General features: G+C 32.9%; 1 protein-coding gene across 2 annotated transcripts in view; it reads right to left on the reverse strand.

The window, feature by feature from the left end:
• CADM2 (cell adhesion molecule 2) overlaps positions 1-25,974 on the reverse strand; it is a 1,061,613-nt gene that overhangs the window by 893,409 nt on the left and 142,230 nt on the right. The window lies entirely within an intron of this gene.

The following is a 25,974-nucleotide window of genomic DNA, read 5'->3' on the forward strand; positions in this document are numbered from 1 at the left end:
AAGTAATCACTTAGTAAATGAATGAACAAATTCATAGTTTTTTTTTTTTTTCCAGGAGATATAGGAGACAGCAAGAGAGTGGGAAACCAAGGAACAGAGTGAAGTTCAGGCTGGAGGAGAAGGTATCACAGCCAATTGAAACAAAGATTTTGTACAAGGTTTATCTCTATGTAAAAGGTTGGGTGAGCAATCCAATTCAGAAATTTTAAATTCAAGAAGTTATTAAATTACATATGTAAGTACATATATGTATAATAAAATTATACAGATATATCCATGATATATTTTCTGAGCTTTTTAAATTATTGCAACATATTGGGTTTTTTCTCTTTTTAATTTTTGGAGACTAGGCACATATGGCTTCAAGAGACCCTAATGTTAATACTGTTAATATTTGATGTATATAGACTGTTCAAGAGAGCCTAATGCTATTAATATTTTTTTTATGAAAAGATCTATCTGCATACAAAAAAATAAAATAGAGTATAAGTTTTTGCAATAGAAGCCTTTAAAAATAAAGTGCTTCATATAGAAAACTGCAGAAGTTAATATTTCACCTACTAACATGTAGTAAGGATGTCATAATTATAGGTCAATTTTATAAAAGGGGAAAATTGCGTTATAGTCACTTCTCCTGCTACTTTTTGGTAATTCAGCTATACAAAAGGATATAAAGAATTCTGAAACACTGAAGATTCTTCAGTGCTTTATGATTTGGGTCATAAAGTTTACTTATACCATGTATTTTAGCTCAAGTTTATAGGTCTTAAACTCCAAAAAATAATTTAATTCTTTCCCCAGAATTTTCAAATAAGAGGCAACTTCCTGGAATTTTATGCTTAAATATACCAATTCTGTTCTCTGTGTGATACACACTGGGCAGCATATATAAAGCTGGCCATTTGTTTTCAGTGAATGTTGATAAGAAAGGATGACAGGGTCTATGATATTTGAGTATCTGTGAAATAAAAGGTATGTTATCATTCTATGTTTCAAGAATTTTCACCAAGAACCCTTTTGCCACCTATCAATAACTTTGAAATCAGAAACTTTGTATAGAGGAAGTAAAGGGATGCTTTTTAATCAATAAACATTGTTAAGAACTTAGAATTTAATAGGAGACTTTGTATTTAAGAATCTAAAACTCGCCATTTTTTAAAGATATCTGCTGTAATGGAATTTCTTCCCTCTCCTCTTCCATTTCAGTTCATTTCAGTCATCAATGAAGCACTAAATGGGAAGTAGGAACCACAACTTGGCTGCTATTTATGTGTTTTAGTAATGTTGAGACAAATTGAAAGTTGGGAGCATTTTCAAAGAACACCAATACATATTTGATCTCAAAATACTTCAAAATGCTTATATAGGCATAGGTATATTAGTATAATGTAAAGATAACAAATTATGGGGTGTAAAAGCTTACATTTGAACCCTGGTTATGCATACTTGGCTGTATCACCTTTAACAAGTTAACTTTTCTAAGATTATGCATGTTATCTGCAAAATCAGAAGAATTAAATACAATAAAGCAGGGGAAGTTATAATTATATATGCATTTTAATGTACTCTAAATATTAGTAATTATCACTATTGTGATATAGGTTATGAATACATTTGAAACTAATTTCTTAAACCATGTGGCCTCTTGATAAAACTGAAATTTGAAAAGAAAATGTTAGTTTTCATAAAAACAATTACTTCTGGAAAATCTCATATATATTTGAATTTTATCTGATTTGAATTCTATTCTCTTTTCTCATAGATATTACAATGAGAAAGACATTTTATAAATGTATGAAATATTATTTCATACCTATGTGATCTGAAACGCTCAGAAGGAAGGCAGACTCCTTTAAGGAGTTGGTCTGGAATTGAAGCATATTATAAATCTGTCAGAGTGATCTGATGTCCCAAAGAAGTTCCTCATGCTACATTATCTAGCTATAATAAAGGCTGGTTAGAGAAAAACGTAGAAAAGAAAGACTCAGTGATGTCCTGAATAATTATATCAGTATACTTCTAGAAACTCCTAGAATATTAGGAGAGAATCATTTTGGATATATATAAGTAGAAACCAAATGGTAACAGGTTTGTTGCTTTCTTTGTGAATTTGAAAGAGACAGATCATGGTTGATGGGACATTTTAACAAACCATTCAAATAACAGGCTTTGAGATCCTTCCTCCTCCTTTGCCCTCCTGTTATACCCCTCTGCTCCTCCTATGTCTCCACCAAGATAATTATGTAAATAACTAGTACTCATAGCTCAAAGCAAATGAGTGTCTCCAAACTGAACAAAATAGAAAAGCCTTTGAATTTCCAACAGTGCCAACATTTTTAGATAAAGCATGATCTATTTAAAATCTTTTGTGGATTTATAATTTGCATTATAATATATGGTTTCTAATCAATAATTTTTTTTTTTTTTTTTTTGCGGTACGCGGGCCTCTCACTGCTGTGGCCTCTCCTGTTGCAGAGCACAGGCTCCGGACGCACAGGCTCAGTGGCCATGTCTCACGGGCCCAGCCGTTCCACGGCATGTGGGATCTTCCTGGACCAGGGCATGAACCCGTGTCCCCTAGCATCGGCAGGCAGACTCTCAACCACTGTGCCACCAGGGAAGCCCTCTAATCAATAATTTTTAATTTGAAGGATTCTCCTCTTTGTTTGCCCTTCTCTTCCCATTTTCAGCACTACATGTGTTTCAGGTAAAGAACTGGCAATAATAAATGTATCAGATTAAGAAATGAGGGTGATGTGTGCCTCTCTTGCTTCTGTTCAGATCAAAGGTGGACAAAGGAAGGAAAAAAGAAAGAACGGAGCTGGTAGAAATGAAGTCTGCCTCAACTACTCCTCTTGGAGTCTTATCTATTTGAGTAGACCTCCTAGTCAAAACAGGATAATAAGGAATTAATTGGATCACATTAATCCCACTTAATTGTTCCTTTTCTTCTCTTCATAAAACTATTCTTGCCCAAATTGTTTTCCTCTCAATATCATAAGGGAAGCCCTGATTGAGATGCAACTATTATACAACCTTGAATATCCTCATCAATGAGTACTTGTTTCTTTCTCAGTGTTTCTTAGACCAGGTATTGATTGCAGACAATCACCTACTCTTACTGCAATGTTTAAGAATCGTTTTAAAGTGGTCATCTTTTCTCATACAAAGTGTTTAATACATTTCAAATTAAAGACAGTATCAAAAATGATAGTCATGTAAAACAATATCTTACAAACAATAAAATACAATTTGACACCAATGCTGTATATAAAAGTATATTTGCTATGCTTATTGATTATACACAGTGTTATGGTGTTAGAGACTAAATGTCTGTGTCTCCCCAAAATTCATATGTTGAAATCCTAACCCCCAGTGTGATGGTATTAGGAGGTGGAACTTTCAGGAGGTGATGAGGTCTTGAGGGTGGAGCCCATATGAATGGGATTAGTACTCTTACAAAAATGACTCCAGAAAGCTTTCTCTCACTCTCATTCCATCAAGTGAGGATACAATGAGAAAACAGCCATCTGCAATCCAGAAAAGTGTTCTCACCAGAACCACAGCATGCTGGCACCTTGATCTCAGATATCCTGCCTCCAGAACTGTGACAAATAATTTCTGTTTATAATCCACCTGGTCTATTGTGTTCTGTGAGAGCAGCCTGAACTAATACTCATGGTGAACAAATACACCAAAATTGTACAAAAGATCACCACTCTACTGTACTACAAATATTTATTTGAAAATAATATGCTAACTATGATAAGCAATTAATTAAGAAACTTTTCTTCTTGTTTCTTTAGAAATCAAAAGATTTGGAACCTAATGTGGTACTATCCTTACCTCTTCATTTTTTTCCTCCTCATAACAATAATTTTAAACAATGCTAATGCTTTCAGAGTAGCATGCCAAGTTGGGATTATTCTTTCCATATCACCCCATTATAGCTCATTAAACCATTAAATGGCTGAGGCTTTAAACACAGAGATCTAAAATCTTTACTTTCTTTAGACCCCTTATAATCCTCAAAATCAGCTTTAACTAGAGTACCATACTCTTTAGGAACTGTGCCAATTCATGTCTGATGTCTCAGTGCATATATGTACAGCATCTGTCATTCATTTTCGCTCCCAAGTGTCCTGATTTAGAGGATAAATTATAGGGGCACTCTGGTTATGGAGAAAAAGACTCCATATAAGGAATCTGTCCACTTTGGGGGATAGCATTTTGCTATGACAGTGGTACTTATGGATAAAGTGTTTGCATAAAACCACCAGAGGGTTTTTGTTTTGATTTTTTTAAGTAACTTGATTGGAGGAACTTCCTCCTCCTCCCATCTCCTCCCTGAGTCATTGCCCAAAACCCAGCATGTTGATGAACTAAATGGAAAAACTGAAGGGTAATAAACAAACTTGTTAAGTGAAAACCACACGAAATAGATGCTGACCATATTCACATATTCTTCAGCTGGTGTAGTAAACTAGGTAGTCCCACCATTCTTACTTTGGGTCTTAATTAACAATCTAGTTATGTCCTAATTAGCCTAATTAAAAAAAGGCACATTTGAAGAATTGTGTTATGGATTCCAACTTGATTTCTTCCAAGGATCCATCCCCATTACTTTTTGTTTTTTTAAAAAAAATACTCTACTACAATTTCAGAACATGGTTAGTTCTTTCTGATTCAAATTACTATAATAATTTCTTCTTAAAATTACATATTCTCAAGCTCCTACTTAATCTGCCTTCTGTTTATTTTTCAAAATTGTATTATTGTGGTGAAATTTACATGATAAAAAATTTAACATTTTAACAACTCTAAAATGTACAGTTTAGTAGCATTCAATACATTCTCATTTTTGTGCATCCATTTCCAGAATGTTTTCATAATTTCAAAATGGAACTCTGTAACCATTAAAAATAACTCCCCTTTACCTGCTTCTCCCTAAGCCCTCATAAACAGTATTCTATTTTCCGTCTCTATAAATTTGACTATTCTAGGTACTTCATATAAGTGAATTCATAAAATATTTGTCCTTATTTCACTGAGCATAATGTCTTCAAGGTTCATCCATATTGTAGCATATATCAGAACTTCATTCCTTTAAAGGCTGGATAATATTTTGTTGTATGTATATAACCATACTTTTTCATCCATTGGACACTTACGTTTTTTTCAACTTTTGGCTATTATAAATAATGCTGTCATGAACATAAATGTACAAATATTTGTTTGAATTCCCATTTTCTATTATTTTGGGTATATACCCAGAAGTGAAATTGATGGATCATATGGTAATTCATGCTTAATTATTTTAGGAACTGCCACACTGTTTTCCACAGTGGCTATGGAAAACACTTTATTATCCCATCAGCAATGCACAATGGTTCCAATTTTGCCATATCCTCATCAGGACTTATTATTTTCTCTTGTATTTTTTAAAAATAGTCATCTAAACGGCTATGAAGTGTTATGTCATGGTTTTGATTCACATTTTCTTAACAATTAATGATGCTGAGCATCTTTTTATGTGCTGTATAGCCATTTGTAGATCTTTTTTCTTCCTTTCATTATGAACTTATAAAATAGTAACATATACTCACCGTTATTTTTTGCAAAACTTTTTCAACCTCTCTACCTCAACTTTCAACACACGTCCCTATATCCCAGGGACTTTTTATTTAAGAATCATAATATTATCTTGTATCGGTGCCAATAAAAATTCTCGGCTAATGCTCTGCTATTGTATAATGGGACAGTGATCGCATGGTCAAACCATATCTTCCTTGTGACAATCAGTTGTTAACTTACCTCTCTGGCTACTTTCTTCTCCCTGTCTTCACTTCTCCTTTCCTTCCTCCTACTCCATGTGCCTTATGTGGATACTTCTAAAGGATATATCTATACTAAATCTCTTCTATTTCTCATAATTTTTTGCCTTCATAAAATTATCCAAACTTAAGACTTATCTAAACACCTAATTGTTATGACTTATCAAAGCTTATTTTCCCCAGCTTCGACAAGTTATATGTTGAATGCTGAATATATATGCTACTCTTTTCTGACCATTTTCCCTCACTTTTCCAATCCCTATTCTGCCGTGGTTAATTCTTACGGGCTCTTAAGTTGCCTAGAATTCACTGCCATAGCAAGCTCCTTGATAGGTCAAGGCTGAGCTTCCTGCATACCTGTTTCCATTGGACCCTATGGATTTCCAAATCCTAACCTACACATACTGAATTATAATTGACTCTTTAGAGGGATACATCCTCCATTAGATTGTGTATAGAAGAAACTTATGTATTATTAACCATTTCCCCAGAGTTTAGCACAATGCTTATCACATAATAGAGCACAATATTTATTTGTGAAATGAGTAAGGGACCTGTGTACAAATACAGTGTCTCTTTTATAACTACGAATTGGAATGCTTATCCTGGATGGTGCACTAATGCCTCAAACCAGGATACTACAGAAGTGTCCTCTCTTTCAGATCTCTTCCTCCTCAGCTACTGCCTTTTCTGATACTATTAGTTTTACTGCTCTGGAATTCTAAGTTAAAAATCCCCATCTTTTCATTACTTTCATCTCTTCATCCCTGTTTGTATGTCGTCATTCACTATGTCTTATTAATGCCAGCTCATAATGTTCCTTAACTCTAGCTTCTGTTCTCTATTCCCATTGCTTATGTTTTTACTTAAACAGCTTATATGTTTTGTCTGGATTAATGTAATGGTTCTTCTATATCCCACTTCCCTGACTCATCAGATCTCTGTTCTGCCAAAATAATTCTCTCTTGTTCAAAAACCACTTGTGAATCCCTATTTCCTCTCAAAAATTATACAGCCTCCTTAATATGCCACCCTAGTTCCCTACCTCTCCCATCTTCCCCTACAACCCCCTGCCCAATATGGTCAAAACTCTTCTTTCTCAACTGGAATTTCCACTAATCTACTTCAAGTACTATTTACTTGCAAATATTCAACATTCCTACACATTACCACCTATGTGCCTTTCCTTATATTCAAATGGGTTGCCTCTTTCCATGCCAGATGTCCAAAGTCTACCCATCATTTAGAGCCAAACTTAAATATTTTCTCTTTCATGGGGATTTCCCTGTTTCCAATTCAAGTGCAAACTGGAATTCATTACACCTGCCATTGAACACCTACGCAGTTATTCTCTGTCTTCCTTATGACATTTGACAACTTACATTTTAAAGTGTTCTTATTTGAGAACATGCTATTTTCTTGTATATATTGTAAGTTCCTTGAAGACAAGATTCTACGATTGTGTATCTTTTGCTCCCTCACAATGAATTATATAGGAGACTACCACACAGAATTTTTTACACTATTTTGTAGAAACTCAATAATTATTTCTTATACAAGTGAATGAATGAATGAGTAAATGAATGAAATTTTATTTATAGTTGCACTGAAATTCCTCCCGCCTTATATTTATATAACTTATTTTTAGAGTCTCCCTGAATTTTTTCTTACAAACTGCCAGGAAACACTCATTCTAATCTCTAAAATATTCTCTGATTTTTAGTCCCTGCTCCTCCCTACCTTACAACATAGTCATACCTAGCCAGCAGGTAATTAAAACTATCCATTAGGAATATATTCTTCCATGAACTCACACAAGTGTATTCATTGTAAGTGCTTTTTATTTAGCCTGAACATTTTCAAGGTAGCCTTTCTTATTTAAGGTTCTGTTTCCTAGGAAATTTCTGACTGTCCACTGTTGCCCAGCAATAGAATGCACATAACCTGTATTCTATATTTGAATTCTTGTCCAGAAATGAGTTTTAGGTTACCTTATCATTGACATATCATGCCTATGAACAAAGTCTCGATTACTTTATGGAAACATTTATGTGTCCTTTTTTCTTTTTCTTTTCTTTTTTTAAGGCAAATACACTGGCGTAGGAGGTGGCACAAGGAAACTCTGTCAAAATAATGCAGCAACCTGAAGTTCTAGATAGCTTCGCTTATTTTATAAATTGAAATATAGAAATTCAGTTCACAGCAGCTCAAATGCCAGGACAAGAATTGCCTCAACATTAATTACTAAAACAGTTCTAGGTTTTTGAAGATTGCTGCTTTCCTACTTAAAAGTCAGTGTAAGAAATCAGCATGTTCTGTCACCATTGAACTTTTCCCCAAATATTACAGCCCTTGCTTGTTCCTCTAGAGAGAGGGTTTCTTGGAGACTGGGAAGGAGCATTGTTCCTCATTGTTTCCCATTATATGCTACAAGAGAGATGCAAAGACCAGTACGAGGATAAAAGGGAAATGTTCCTTCTTTTTAGTCACGATTATGTGTGTTAAATATAGAATTGTTTCCTATGGTCTCTGTGCTTATAATTGGAGTAAATCATCACGTGCTTTAATAATGCAAATGCCCCTTCAAATATTTCGTCTCTCCAATAATATTTATAAATGTAATTGTATGAAATTTTCTCTTTATCCATAATTCACATGTTTATTGCTTTAATAATATTCTAATCAATAATATTCCAAGAGAAATGTCACAGTGCAGTGTCTAAAAGAAGACAAAATGATACCTTATCTAAAGCCCATGGCATAGCAATAGCAAGGGTTGGAGTTCAAAGGCAAATTAAGTTTTATATTAAGAGAAAATTGCACAGGCCACTTATAACACTAAAAAACTCAAAATTCCACATCTATCCTGCTTTCTGAGTAAAAATAAAAATTAGGCTCCAAAATTTTTACAACATATTAGCAACACCATCCCATATAACTCTGGTATCCAAAGCACGTATATTACTCCTCTTTAATAAATCACACAAAAAATATTAACACTTCAGGAATTTTCTGGATAAATCATCCTTGATTAAATTACATACAAGAATATGCCAAAGAACCACTTAAGACTTTGTGTTAAATAGATAGCATAACGATCAAGTCAACTATTAATTGCTAGTGGTGTATGTTCCATTCTTCTATTAAGAAGCATCCCATGATTACTGCAGCATTAATCACAACAGCCAAGATGTGAAAACAAACTAAGTATCCATCAATGAATGAATGGATAAATAAGATGTGGTATATATGTACAATGGAATATTACACAGCCATGAGAAAGAAGGAAATCCTGCCATTTGCAACAACCTGGATGGCCCTTGAGGACATTATGCTGAGTGAGATAAATCAGACAGAGAAAGACAAATATTCTATGACATCAATTTTATGTAGAATCTTAAAAAGCCAAACTTGTAGAAACAGAGAATAGAATGGTGCTTACCAGACACTGGGGCATGGGAAATTAGGGAGATGTTGTTAAAGGGTATGGACTTGCAGTTAGAAGATCAACTTTTAAGCTCTGAAGATCTAACACATGGCATAGTGATTATAGTAAACAATACTGTATTATAAACTTCAAAGTTGCTAAGAGACAAATCTTAAATGCTCTCACCAAAGAAAAAGAAATGATAATTCCATATCATGATAGATGTGTTAGCTAATGCTATGGTGGTAATATATAAAAAAATCAATTCAAATCAACAAGTTGTACACCTTAAACTTACACAATGTTATATGTCAATTATGTCTCAATTAAAACCAGTGAATAGGCAAAAGTCTCTTAGGCTTATCACCTCATCTCTCTGAACAAATGTCTCCTCAAAGTGTAATGTGGTTAGCAGTTTTAGGCTAGGTTGTATCCAACACAGGGATTCAGATATGCCTGTGTATCCAGATAGCTGGTAATGAAATCCATCAATCTATGTACATTAGAGACCCAGAGCCTTCCTCAAAGATAATGCATTCGAAGAAAATAAAAATATTAGGCCCAATTACAGAACACTCATTTTTTGTCTTTGGATGTGGACTAAGATTCTGAATATATTTATACATATTCCTCTGGTCCATCCTAGGAAAAAAGAAAGGTATGATTTCAAAAAGAAAGTGTTCATTTTACCAAAACTCACAGACTCTGCTGCACAAATAATGATTTATCTTCCTTATAACAAAGAATACTGTGAATCGTAGCAGAACTCACTCTGCTTAACATCCAAAGGGTTCAGATACAACTGGAATGTGTATGGCAGGACATCACTAAGGAAGTGGAAAAGTTTTGATTATTTCCTCAATTGGTTAATGATAGAAATGGAGCTATTTTTTGCCAGAGTTCTTAGTGCCATGAAAAGGTAGAGTTCACAGACATAATGGACACATTAGCAGATAATACCAGGGAAGTAGGATTTAGCAGATAAGCAAGAAACCGTAGGTATTCCTGGCAACTAGCAGAATTTCTTTTCAGCACAAGCGATACGTCTCCTAAGAATTCCCAGAAATAATTACTGTTCGGGACATTGCAAGGCCAAGGACCTTCTAACAGGAAGAGCAAGAACCACTGAAAGAAAAGTTACCACCAAAAAAAGGACCCTATTTAAACCAGTGTTTAACTGGAGTAACTAGCTTATCCCAGACAACATATGGTAATTATTTATTTACTCCTCTAAAATATAAGGGAGAGAAAGGAAGGAAGAAGATCTTATATTTAAGGATGCCATGTAAAATCTTTAGGAACCATACAGTCATCTATAAATCCTTAAATAAGCTCACTGATTTACTAGTTATAATAATTTGCTTCCCAGTCCATTTCCTTGTAAATGTCCATTTCCTTGTAAATGTCCATTTCCTTGTTCAACAAAGTTAGCTTCCTTAATAGATTGCCCTCCTTACAAAGTTAAGTCTCTACAATCACTCAGAGATTTGTATGACTTTAAAAAACAAGGGAATTCCTCCATCTGTCTTCAACTACTAGGGCAGGCCTGTGTTGCAATTAGGAATGGTGGACTCATGAAAAGGACAATGGACACTGTGGCTCTCATCTTCACATTGTAGGGGAGGGAAGATCATTTTCCTGCTACCCCTTCACCATTCATAATCTGCAGATATTTCAACAGGGACTACCATCAACACACTGAAGGATGGACTCAAGCATCTGTATATAATGAAATCTCCAATCCTATTCACTCAAGTATCACCTAAGTATTTATCATTGAAGTCCAACCAAAGATTAAATATCTGATTAAATTCAGGAACTCCATCAAATTAGAGTATAGCATTCACTAACCCCTAAATATACTTTTAGAAACACACTTCAAGGCTCTAGGCCTGCAATTCCTAAAAAAACGTTTAGGAATTTTTTAAAGAAGCACTTTTAACAAAATGGATTAGACACATGCATTCCTTATATTAGTATCTATTATGTTTGATGATTTTAATAGGATAATGAATCTTAGATGAAACATGCTCATGTATGATATTAGAATGATAATTGATCAAGAAAATTTAGGTTTAAAAGTATAACATACTACATTTTAAGATAATTAAGTGATCTGCTTTTTATCTTTCAAAGGGCTGTGTATCATATACCATGTCTTAATGGAATAATGAGCTATTACAAAACAGTTGCAGAAGACTAGCAACATAAAATAACATTTGACTAGTTTGTTGATCTGCATGATATTTTATTCTTTGCTTAAGATTTTTTCTAATGTTCAGTAGTTAGATTGAATTGCACTTGACAAAAGGATATAATAACCCTATTTGAATTTTAAGACCACTTTATACAGGATCTAATTTACATATGACACCACTGAAAGTAATTTTTGAATTACATGTACTAAAAAAAATGCTGATTCTGAAAATACAGTTGATGAAGGTTTTTCCATTCCTTCTTACCTGTGATAATTCTTACTTATAAAATCTATGCAGCTGCAAGAGGTCTATTCCAGAGTATTAAGTCCTGCAATTCAGGATTTTTAGGAAAATAATTTAAAATTACAAGTTAAAAATGCAAATTCATTTAAAATCTTGACTATGTTTTTTGTGTTTTAAAAATATTTTGGTAATATTTAGAGAAAAGATCTTATAGAACACTAAGTGTGAGCCAATTATATATTTAACTTATTCATCAACTTTCAAATGTACCACACTCATAAAAAGATAAATCCTAGTTTTGGTTGGAGATAGTTTTTTAACTGGTTCTGAGAAATAGGTATTTTGGGGCAAATTTTTAATTTTCAGCAACAAGATAAGAAAAATGTTAAAAGAAGATAATATATAGCCATACTAATGGTTGCAAGCTTGAAAGAGTGTTCTGCCCTGTTTAATGAGGTAACCTATGACTGATCAGTTATGTAGACAAGCAGAACTTAATTAAACATGTAGAACAAATGTGATTTAAAATAGCAACTAAAATCACTTTAGGTCTACAGCTATTTCAAAAGCACATTTAGATCCTGGAGTGGAAAAGAAATAGTATTACAAGAAAACCATGAAACCATCACTGGGGAATTTTTTAAAATAGTGGAACAGTGTTTTACCTGGAAAAAAAAAAAAAATGTAACGCAGCAGAAACCCTAGGAGAGAATGTGTAACAGTCACCAAGGCTCCTTGAGACTAGAGAGTGGACTGCTTCAGGCTCCCTTAGTCAGCAGGAAAGCAGGAGGAGAAGCAGAGCAATGAGAAAAACGGTGTGAAATAAATAAAAATTCAATTCTAAGCTTCAAAGATGAGCAATGATAGATATACTTTAATGTAAGCAAGCACACTATTGCTCTGAGACTGAGAACCCTACATTCTATAGTATCAATAGAGTGAATGGGGGAATGTAGCTGGGTTGGTATGCACAAATGGGTTAAAAACCGCTCCAGAAACGCCCAATTAATGGTAGTGGAGCAGTGGGGCAGAAGATACAAGGATTCTTTGATACATCTTGGAACATTCTAAATATTCCAGAATTTAGAATGAAGACAAAACTGGTTTAACAAGTTTAACAAATTTAACAAATTTTTAAATAACACTAAGCTGATTTTAGGATTGACTATAGTTAACAAAATATAAAATAAATTCAAAATAAAAAGATAATTTAAATAAGCTGGTTGGGCACCGTTGAACAAGATGAAATTTATATAGATAATGCTAATGTTTTGATTATATGAAAGATAGTACTACAATTTGTAATAGTACAGAGCAGGAGTCACATTACTTGGCAAAATTTTATGGGAAGTGCGGCCACCTTAGTGTAACGATAGATGATACTGAAATTTTTAAATCTGCCTCGGCCATATGAACAATTATTCTGGATCTTTGGAAGTTAGAGAATTCTCTTTTCTGGGCAGACCGTATATGAGTACTATGAGCAGTCCTACACAATCAATTTGTCAATTTGATGATACTGAAAAATTAGTACATTGTCAGATGATGAAAGGTCTTCAAAAATAAAGCATTAGGGAAAATTCCATGGGACTATCAAACGGACTCATAAAATTAAAGTTTAAAAGGTCCACAGAGAAGATCTAATCTAACCTTTTTAATTAAAGATGAGATCGTCTTAGATATTATGGTAAAAACTAGGAACGATATAAAAGATACACCTGACTTGACACAAGCAAACATTTCTAACATTTGGAACTCTAAACATGAAAAACTGAAACTGTTGACTTCATCTTTGCATCCTACCATTTTATGCATGATGAATAAAAGCTTGCTGAAGTAATTAATTACGTGGGATTTGAAATAACCGAATTATTAACTTCCCTAATACAACAATACACCAATGATAGGCCTCTTAGCTCTTAGACTTTTAATTTACTTTAATGTTCTAATTAATGGTGAATATTTGGGGATACAAAGAAAATTTTTGAAGCAAAATATCTTCTAAAAGTAGGAGAAACATTATTTATTTGACTGGAAATGAAGATGAAAGTAGGACATGAACATTTTAGTATATTTATTATATTTCACAAAATTATAACTTGAAGTCTAATACAAGTACAATAGAATAAAAATGATTGCATATTTCAAGAAGTAAATGGATTTATACTAGGTATTCCAACAGCTATAATAAAGTCATAGTATAATTCTTACTTAGTAACTTATTCTTTAATATCTAGAGTGAAAGAATCAAGTTATTCCTAGACGCTTTGTGCTTTAACAATGTTTGTTTCTTAAAGAAAAAAATTCAGAAATTGAAAATGTCTTACTCTTCGAGAACTTTCAAAATCAGTGATCTATAAAAAAAACAATGTGAAATGCTATTTTGGAAAATGCTTTACACAGAACTTTTAACAGAGGTTAACATTTTAATTTCACATATTACATATTATAAATTTATGTTGTCAAGTTCATGAAAGCTTTACACTGGATGTTATATTTGACTGAATTTTGACAGTAGATGTACCTCATTTGCTGACTTGTCTGATCATTAAGAAATGAAAGCCAAGGTTCTGTGCTTAATAACAGGAATTTTTAAAAATGAAAGACCAACTAACTAAAACTGACTTACATTACTCTGAATCTTTTGGTTATTAACCTAAAACATTTCCCATATATATATTTTTAACATCTTTATTGGAGTATAATTGCTTTCCAATGGTGTGTTAGTTTCTGCTTTATAACAAAGTGAATCAGTTATACACATATGTATGTCCCCATATCTCTTCTCTCTTGCATCTCCCTCCTTCCCACCCTCCGTATATCACCCCTCTAGGTAGTCACAAAGCACCGAGCTGATCTCCCTGTGCTATGTGGCTGCTTCCCACTAGTTATCTATTTTATGTTTGGTAGTGTATATATGTCTATGCCACTCTCTCACTTTGTCCCAACTGAACATTCTTTCATGTGTGTGCTGGCAAACTGTATATCTTCTTTGGAGAAATGTCTGTTTAGGTCTTCTGCCCATTTTTGGACTCGGTTGTTTTTTTTTTAATATTGAGCTGCTTGTAAATTTTGGAGATTAATCCTTTGTCAGTTGCTTCATTTGCAAATATTTTCTCCCATTCTGAGGGTTGTCTTTTTGTCTTGTTTATGGTTTCCTTTGCTGTGCAAAGGCTTTTAAATTTCATTAGGTCCCATTTGTTTATTTTTATTTCCATTTCTCTAGGCAGTAGGTCAAAAAGGATCTTGCTGTGATTTATGTCTTAGAGTGTTCTGCCTATGTTTTCCTCTAAGAGTTTGATGGTGTCTGGCCTTACATTTAGGTCTTTAATCCATTTTGAGTTTATTTTTGTGTATGGTGTTAGGGAGTGTTCTAATTTCATTCTTTTACATGTAGCTGTCCAGTTTCCCCAGTACCACTTACTGAAGAGGCTGTCTTTTCTCTACTGTATATTCTTGCCTCCTTTATCAAAGATAAGGTGACCATATGTGTGTGGGTTTATCTCTGGGCTTTCTATCCTGTTCCATTGATCTATGTTTCTGTTTCTGTGCTAGTACCATACTGTCTTGATTACTGTAGTTTTGTAGTATAGTCTGAAGTCAGGGAGTCTGATCCCTCCAGCTCGGTTTTTCTTTCTCAAGATTGCTTTGGCTATTCAGGGTCTTTTGTGTTTCCATACAAATTGTGAATATTTTTGTTCTAGTTCCGTGAAAAATGCCAGTGGTAGTTTGATAGGGATTGCATTGAATCTATAGATTGCTTTGGGTGGTATAGTCATTTTCACAATGTTGCTTGATTCTAATCCAAAAACATGGTATATCTCTCCATCTATTTGTATCATCTTTAATTTCTTTCATCAGTGTCTTATAATTTTCTGCATACAGGTTTTTTGTCTCCTTAGGTAGGTTTATTCCTAGATATTTTATTTTTTTTGTCGCAATGGTAAATAGGAGTGTTTTCGTAATTTCACTTTCAGATTTTTCATCATTAGTGTATAGGAATGCAAGAGATTTCTGTTTCCATATGTTTTTAAGGTTTGTTTAATAGTCTTTCTCCCTTCATTTCTTTAATAAAATACATTGGGAATCACCATTTGAGCAAAACTTTTCTTAATAAGTATATCAACTCAAACAACTTTTCTTTTTCATGAGAATAACATGCTTATCATCATATTGTGCAAAAAGAGCATCAACTTTTCATGTAAAAATACCAAAATTGAGAGGCAGTTGTGTTACTCATGAAAAATGTCATATAAATACTAGACTTAAAGCATATTGAGTCATGTGTAGATAATTACACAGATATGTACATGGATATACAATGCACATCTGAGTGTATATACATAGCTTTTAAATACCATATAAGTTCCTATCAGAAATAAAACAGCACAAGAAATTATACCCATCTATTTGTGCCATTTCTATTACTATATAGGTTAGTATCAATCACTTGGAATTACAAATGCACCCTATTAGATGAATATTAATAACTGAATAGTATAACTATAGAAAATTATTTTACATAGATACATGCATATTATATATATACATATATATTTGGTTTTTAAACTTATAAGCAGGTATCCTTAAAATAGGTAGCTGATGACAATCATGAAATAGTAAGGTAATCCAGCATAATTATTTAGGGATCACTAGACATTTTTTGAGAAATTTTATATTGAGAATTTTTAAAATTGAAATTAAAGTTTTATCCAATAAAGATCAGTTAGCACTCATTAGAGGATATATCTAATATCACTTCAGCCTTGCTTTAAAGTTGCTATTTTGATATAATTTCAAGCATTTTAAGAGGACTCTACAAATATATATTCATAAGAGGCTATGAAAAAGAATATGGTTGGTTAACAATAATATGACACTTCAGATTTAAATGCTCTTATAATTAATATGTTTCCTCTTATTTATCATGAGAATATAAGACTCTCCTTTTAACTCCATGTGAAAATCACACACTTTTAAGTATGTATTGGCTTATACTATGAGATTTAGTTCATGATACACATCAAGTTACTGCAACTAAGGGACAGATTTTAACTAAGTATCTCACATATTTCCCTTGATTATCTTATTTACATTATGCTTCCAGAGAAACATTTAGATACAGGCAAAGCATTAAAACACTGGAAGTAAAATCTTGTGCCATTTTAGGTTGTTGGACTTTGAGAAAACATCCTTTCTTTATACCTCTTTCTCCTTCCTCTGTATGTTGCAGGAACATCCTCTTATAGATGCCAGGTGCCTTCTCCTTGGAGGCAAATGAATTATGTTGTCTATACAGAACATGCATGTTTGATATTCTGTTAGGGATTTTTTGTTTTCTAGCCCTGAAGGACAAAAGAAGTATATATTTATATGCTCTTTTCTATGCCAACAGAGTTCTTGCTGAATTTCTGTGCTTATGACCACTTGAAAGTAATGGTGAAATATGAAATGTTTAAGAGGAGAATAGTCTTCATCAGAAACCAACAGTTTCAAGCATTGATTTCCCCTCAACTTTTAAAAAATGTTCTTTCTCATAAAGTACAAAATGCTTACCAGGATAAAAAATGAATAATTGTTGTAATAGTTTTTATGAATGGATGAGGAAAAAAAGCCTACATCTAGGCTTGTGATCACTATATTGTATGTTTGCTATTAGCTATGAAGCTTTGATTATGGTAGCTGTAGTCAATACTGAGTTTTCTGTGAAGTTTCTCTTCTTTAAGGTATTTGCTCTTTTATTATATAATCTAATCATATCTATGAAACAAAGTTAATGTTGCACAGATCTACATTTTTCTAGCTTTAGTATCTAAATACTATAGCCTCAATACTGAACTTCATTGCATATTGTATGGGGTCAGATAAACTCAAAATTTCAGGTAAGAGGGCTGAGGTATGAAAATAAAAACTATGCCAAAATAAAAGTAGCTGTGTGCACAAGAAGGAAATCACGGTAAATATTAATAACCAGCATTTATCAAACTGTTATAAAATTAGTAATTTTTAGTTTTCTGTAGAATTCTGCCATCATATTAGAATTCTTTTTTTTTTTTTTTTACATCTTTATTGGAGTATAGTTGCTTTACAATGGTGTGTTACTTTCTGCTTTATAACAAAGTGAATCAGTTAAACATATACATATGTTTCCATATCTCTTCCCTCTTGCATCTCCCTCCCTCTCACCCTCCCTATCCCACCCCTCCAGGTGGTCACAAAGCACTGAGCTGATCTCCCTGTGCTATGCGGCTGCTTCCCACTAGCTATCTACCTTACGTTTGGTAGCGAATATATGTTCATGCCTCTCTCGCGCTTTGTCACAGCTTACCCTTCCCCCTCCCCATATCCTCAAGTCCATTCTCTAGTAGGTCTGTGTCTTTATTCCTGTCTTACCCCTAGGTTCTTCATGACATTTTTTTTTTCTTAAATTCCATATATATGTGTTAGCATACGGTATTTGTCTTTCTCTTTTAAAGCTAGATATCTTGTTTCTAGAAAGTAAGGAGAAAATACATTACAGTAAATAAATCACCCCCTTAGTTCCAAATTCAGTATACAAGAGTTAGAAGGCATTTTGTTTTCATGTAATCCATGTAATAGACTTTGAAACTAAGGTTCAATAAGGTGAAGTGATTGATGCAAGGTTATACAATTTGGTAAATGGTAGATTAAAGACAGAGCGTTAAGTAAGATTCCTTGACCTATTACGGTGTATTTTCTCCTTACTTTTATCCTCTGTATGTATTTTGTAGCTTTTGGTTTAGGGCAAAATTCTAGAAAAAAAACAGGACTTTTGTCTTCTTGAAGGTGTTATCCAGTATGGAAGAGTGGTGCAGTGGTTGAGAGTCTGCCTGCTGATGCAGGGGACACAAGTTCGTGCCCCGGTCCGGGAAGATCCCACATACCGCAGAGCGGCTGGGCCCGTGAGCCATGGCTGCTGCGCCTGCGCGTCCGGAGTCTGTGCTCCGCAACGGGAGAGGCCACAACAGTGAGAGGCCCGCGTACCGCAAAAAAAAACACACAAAAAAACCCCCAAAAATCTTGACAATGATAAACTTAGAGGTTGTTATGGATGATAAGGAAAGAGGCAACATGAATGAAAGGATGAAAGAAAAAAAATATTCAATTTTAAGATTATCCTACTCACTGGTATATAAATTTGACAGAACAGATAATGAAGAGATCACAATGAGTGGGGGAAAATCATTATTATGAGAGAAAACTTGCGAATTGCAGCTGTACATAATAACAAAGACATACATAACAAAACCCCTTTAAAATCCAGGTGGGACTTCAGACAACGATACTGGCATATTGTCAGCATTTTCAAAATCTTTCCTATTACTCCAAATATAAAAGGTAAAACCAACAACAAAAAAAAGTTGGCAGTCCAAATTCTCTGGAGATTAAAGAGAAAACAACAGAGTAAAATGAAATGGATATGAAGAAGACTTTATCTAGTAGAAGTCATGTATCAGTAAATGTTATACATTGCAATAGAGTGAAGTACAGGGAAGTACAGTCACTGAAATGTTTAGAGATGTACATCTACTACATTCCCTTGGCTGGGAATAGTTCACATCTTTATTTCACAAAAATATTATGCTGTTCTTAGCATAAAATGTATATAAAATTATTTTCCCAAAACAAAAACTAAGTCAAAATTTAATTCACTGCACTAACACTTTAATAGATATACTGACATTCTGACATGTTTAATATAGATAAATTGAGTCCAAATTTATAAACCAAATGCTTATTTACCTGATGCCCTAGAATGAACATCTAGAAAGGTTTATTAAGAATCTCTCTTCCTGTAGAACAAATCTAATTAGACAGACATCAAACAATCCACATTGATCTCTCCCCTCTTGGATCTATCACAATAATAGCAGCATAGAGTTTACTATTTAATCTCTAATTAAAATCATGCAGACTTGGAACTTGAGGAATCTTTAGAGAGTACCTACCCAGTCACCCAATGTATTACAACTGGAGACAGTAAGGCTGAAACTTTAAATGACTCTTGTGGATTCTATAACTGGGCCTGTGAGTTAAGGTCTACCCTGTGTCCACAAGATGTACTCAAGAAACGCTAGTGCTGTGTAGTATGGCAAAAGGAATTTGGACAAAAACAAACATGCTTAATGGTTGAATAATTTTGGAAAACTGAATTAAACAAATTTAATCAATTTTATTTAGCAGGAATTTTCAAACAAATTTGTTGGGCCAAAGAAGTTTTAATTTAATAGATATATATTAATAGGTATGTGGGAAAATTATGCTATTTCGAGTTTGTCTTTTCTAGTTACAACATAAGAATCTTTTAAGTGAGGACTATGCATTCCCCATAAAACCTGGTAAAGTGCATCTTAAATATGTTTAAGGTTCATTTATCTATTATTAAGCATGTAACTCATGATACAAATGAACCAGAGGTACGGGTGTTTAAAAAGTAAAGAATAAAATGTCACACAGTTTCTTTGTGAGCCTACCAGACAAATAATATGACCCATCCAGGTTAACCCAGGAATGTGACTATCTAATTCCAAATATTTGGACCACACCATAAGATATATATTTGAAGAAAGGCCCTGCTTAAGACCATTTTCCCTCAATATCCTGGAGCTCCAACAATGTGCTTTTGGAAAGATTGCAGGGGCCAAATTTTGATATTTTATGCACATCTCTAGACTTTGACAAGAACACAAAGGAGTAAAATTACATCTTTCCTGTCAATTTACAAATAAAATATTTTAAACAATTATTTTGAAAACCACATGTAGTTTATAAAGATATCAATACCAATCCATTGAGTATGTTTCCATATTCTATAAGTTATCCACTGAGAAAGAATAAAAATATTTGAACCAAATTCAGAAGAAATGAATGTCAAGATATTGTTATCTACCAAGTCCAGAATTCAGACAAATGGCCCTTTAAGAGTCTGGCACTTATTAATGCCTAATTTATGTTGGAAGTTAATCTACTTTTAAAAACATTCTCCTATGAGTACTGGCACCTCAATTTTTTTTTTTTTAACAGCAAACAAGTAGCTATTATACTTTCAGAAAAACACACTTGATAAAGAAGTTAATGTGGCATTGTCACCTTGTAGCACTAGGGACAGTCTTATCATTTAAATGTATCTTTGAGCAAAAGCATAAAGTTCTGAAAGTCAAACTATAATTCCCTGGAAGAAAAGTCAGTGATTGCTCATAAAATATGAGTTTTATAATAAAATTAGTTATCAATATTTGTTGAACTATTTGTCTTTGCTTTAAATTTTCCCAGCTGACATGGAAAGTTACCACAATTTTAAAGAAAATTTGGTGAAACTATTGACCCATATTAGAAAGAAAATGTCTTTAAAATGTTTTATTTTCATTTTTCTTTTCTGTTATTTTACATTTTCTTAACAATAAACCATAGCAATGTTGATCTCTACCACCCTTCACTCCTGCTTTGTATACGGAGCTATGTACTTACACATATGTATATAAATGAATATACATTTATAAAATGGCTGGCCATCAGAAAGTCAATAACTAATTGCCTTGGCAGAACAGCATTACTAGGACAGGCCTTCCTTAACTCACTGTGTTGAACTCATTAAAAACTACTCCTTAGGTGATTATTATTGCATAGGTATAATGACTGGATAAGTCCCTAGAAGAAGCTTATTTATAAATGATTTCAAAATACATACATATATATATATATATATATATATTTTTTTTTTTTTCCTATCCAAATTGGGAGAAAAAAATACAAATATACTCTAGTCTTCTCACTTTCCTACATTGTATCGGCTAAGCTGAGAAGTGTGAGTAAATGTAGGCCTCTGTTTTAACAAACTTGGCAGACATCAAATTTGCTTTTTTATACTTTAATTTCATTTTAAATGGAAACCTATTACACCAGTGTACAAATGGGGATATCACTTCCAGATTCATCTCAGGAACTGCCCTAGAAGCACCTCTCCTCCCACCTAGCTTTGTTAATTACGTTACCTTCAATCTTTTACCTGTCAGCCCTCCTGCAGGAAAGAACTCATTTATTTCCATCCTCCCCCAATCATCATCTCCTCTCTCAGCGCACTCACCCTCCCCAAGGAAAGTCGACTAACCACATTTTGAAAAACCTGTCAAAATTTTAAAATAATAACACTTTCACTCTCAGAGTATAGTGGATTAGTGTAGATATTTTATATGCAGGGTTTTTTTTTTATTTAAAAGCATTTGTAATGATCATAACAGCAATAGTTTTGGACTAGTGCTTGGAAACATTTTATGTAAACAAGTTTCTTCTAAATTTGATTCTTTGATTTTCCTTTTATAAATAGCTTACAAACCTCACATAACTTCTTTCTATTCCCTTTTGTTTGCTAATGTTATGTTTAATAGATGAAATTTATAATGGAATCATCATAAAACTTAACAGTTCGTGTGAAGATATATTTGCTTGTATGGTTGTGTCTTAACCTAAGCATCTTATTATCATAAAAGGATAAAATCCTGTTCCGTGTGTCAGCACCAGTGAAGTTGATGGTTACTGTAGTAGAAATATAGTGCTATGATTTATACAGTAGGAACGCTGGGCCTTTGAAATTTGTCCGGGAATATCCAGGAATGCAACAAATTTTAAATTGAGAGAGTAAGTAGATGTTAAGCGAAGAAGAGAGAAGAATGTGCCCGAAAGAAGGGAAATTTTGTGCAAAGTCCTGTTGTAACAAAAGACATGTACTTCACATAAAACAAAAATAAATAAATAAATAAAGCCTGAAGGAAGTGTAGATTCCAAGGTGGAGAGTTACAAAGGTAAATTTGAAGCAGTAAGGAGACATCAGAATATGCATAATGTTGTAAAATCTAGATTAATTTTAAAGGCAAAAGGAAACAATTAGAGAATTTCCAACAGTGGAATGACATGATAAATACTATAGCTATCTGTATTGATAGAATGAATTTTAAGTGATGGTTGTGGAAGAGAAAGGATTTGGAATCAAGGCGATCAAACTGTTGGAATAATCTGTGCAAGGGTGAGGGGTTCACACTCAGAAAAAAAAGAAGCTGAGTCACAAGATTAAAATGCCAAATTAATAGGGCTAAGCTGATATGCAATAGTAAAGTTCTGTCCATAATCACCTGGATATCTAAAGCAATAATTCATACATACATTCATTCATTCATCCATGTCTACTGGACATCTGCCAAATGATCAATGTCATGGATCAGTAGCAATGCAAGATGCTGAAGATGTTGTAGTGAACATTATACATATATAAAATTTCAAAATGTAGAAATTAGAAGAGGAGACAGATTTTTTAGAAAGTAAAATTTACAAATTGTGATGAATGCTACAACAGAAATTAATTTTAATTAAGACCATTATCTCTTTTATAAAATTGTTTCTTTAAGAATCAATGTGCTGTACTGGAGAAAAGTTTTGGGAGTGTGAAAATGTACACAAAGAGGAGTAAAAGTAGCAAGAAGGTGTTTAGGTGTCAATAAACAGAACAGTGGCAGGAGAGATAGAATAAAGAAGACAGATTCAAGATATATTTAAAAGGTAAGAGCAAAAAGAATTAAAATTACTTTGGATGCAAAAAAAAAAAAGAGAAACATTAAAAATTAAAGAATCATTCCTAGGACTTTGACCTGGAAATGAGACCAAGCCATTTATTAATATGGAGTAATTTTTTAAAAATATACTTGAAGTCTGAACCATTGTTAAGTTTTGGACATGGCAACACTGTGAGACATACAACAGTGGAGCTAAACTTGGTAGTTGAGCTAATTTGATCTAGAAACCCAGATGATTCATTTATTTCAGACAGTTATTAGCCATCAGATCAATCACAAAACAATTATGAAAAGGCAAACATTTTGTCTACAAAAATGTCAGCAATTTTAGTTGCCTTTTCTCTAATTCATAAAATATCTACATACTCCAATTATATAAAAATGAAAAGATCAAAGCAACAATTCATCAAAAAATAGAAATAAGTATTCAAAGTAGTTAAAATCATGACAAGAGTAAAAGAAATAATGTAGCAGAGGACAATTCTTTAGGTTTCATTTTTCTAGAACTGACTCAGGGGTTTTGTTGACATAATATAATATTAAGGAGAAGAATCTGTAAAATAATTTCCTATATTGCATTAATAAATAGATGTCTCTAAAATAAATTATTACCCCTTTGGCTGCAATTTGTGCTCTACATCCAATAACTTATATAAGTCGGCTATTCTTCTTACACAGAAGAGGTCACAAAACCTGCTTACTAAAAATACATTGAGAATAAATGTTACACTTGTCATAGGTTTCATACAAGAAGCCATGCAAACTTAAGAATGAGTTTCTGCTATTTTTTTTTATGCCTTTCCACCCCCCAGATGTTGCCAAAATACAAAAATTTTTTTAACCACAGGGTGCATCGTTTGCATTATCTGGGGTAGCTACTTTATGAATCTACAAACAAAAGAGCAAAAGAGATTCTATTTAATAAATATTAAACATAATTTAAACAAAAAAAATTATCTCAAATGTTTAAATGGTAAATTTAATTAAACTCAGACTAGATTTTGAAAATCTGGTCACATATACAACTATTTACTCAAATACCATAAGTTCTCTAAGATGAAGAGACATTGTTTTTAAAGATTGTTCCCCATACTCATTATGAAACTCGGTGGCTGAAGCAAAAAATATAATCAGATATTTTCAAGTAAAAAATTTAGAAATGTATTATAATGCTATTTCCAAGATAAATATTGATATGTGACATTTCATATTGTTCAGATATTCCTGGAACAATTTTTTAAAATAATTTTCAGCAAATATTTCTCTATTTAAATCACTGAAACTTTACAGATATATAGAAAACTTAGTTCAGCAGAATTTATGATAAATATATTATAATACATAAATACAAAAGCAATTTAACATTTATATTTTAAAACAGTTTGGAATTTGAAGTTATATTTTACTTTCAGTACATTCAGACTATTGAGAACTATGTTTACCTTCATGATAGCTCTCAATATTTGAAATGTTTTCTGCATGATAATTCTTACCTATAACGAGTTATTATTACGCTCCTGTTTTGTATATAACATATAGTCCCAAACTACAGATGTTTGCTATAAAGCCACAGGATTTCTTCACAAATTATGTATAACTAGATTAGTTAGCTGCCATTGAAGATCTTTCCAGATTTGCACTTGAAGGATTACTGCCCTCAGATATTCCTGGTGAATTTGAAAAGTCATTGAAGTTTTGACCGTTTCTCATGCCCCTGTGATTCCCCAAAAACGAATTCTATTTTTCATTCATTGATGCTTTTAGACTAATGATTTAAAACAGTGTGTATAGGAACAATCTATAGATTTAACAGAGATGCTGTTTGATCAGGTCAGTTTTGTATCCATGCATTCTGCATTTTAACAAGCACCCCAGGTTAATTTACTCCTGGGTGATCCTCATTCACACTTTAGAAATACTGCCTCACCATGCTATGTGTATGGAACAATGGAAAAAGTGCTCTTTGGTTGGTGAGCATAGAATTTACTAGAGTTGAAGGCAGATATTGGAAAAATCAAATATGCTAATAGGCTAACAAAATTTTTTTTGTATCTTTTTGTTTTTATTATTAGTGAATAGAAAAGTCCACTATTAATTTATGACACTAATATTCCCTAGTAAAGCAAAAACAAGGACAAACCAAAACAAAAACTAAGAAACATTTCCATAAGAATTCACCTCTGTAAATGATCACTGTCCATTTCAATACTTAATTGGAATTATCATATCTAATATTGCATAATTACCAGACTGAGAAATGAATTTGAAAAGTATAATTTATATAGGCATCTTACAATTAGCTCACATAAAATGAACGTATACATTGTGACTATTTTTAATATTCACATAATTTGTCATAATAAAACAGTAATTTTTAAATCAATTCAGAAAAAATTTACATAAACTCATATACCTAAACTATGAGAGCTGTTTTGTATATAAACCTACTAGATATAAGCTCCTCCCATGTTCAATTTAAATATCAAACTAATACATGCCTGGAAATAAATTTGGGGTTAAACTAAAAGAAGGCTAAAATGTTAGCGTTTAGCAATGCTGAACCAGTTCACAGGACTAAAATGCACTGATAAATAACAGTTACACGGAAATCCAGAGAAACTTCCTGTTCCAGCCAATAGAGATGTGGAAGGAAAGAGAAATTCAATTTGCTTGGCACATCAACATTT

This window comes from Neophocaena asiaeorientalis, unplaced genomic scaffold (assembly GCF_003031525.2).
Source record: "Neophocaena asiaeorientalis asiaeorientalis breed wild unplaced genomic scaffold, Neophocaena_asiaeorientalis_V1.1 scaffold420, whole genome shotgun sequence".
Taxonomy (NCBI): domain Eukaryota; kingdom Metazoa; phylum Chordata; class Mammalia; order Artiodactyla; family Phocoenidae; genus Neophocaena; species Neophocaena asiaeorientalis.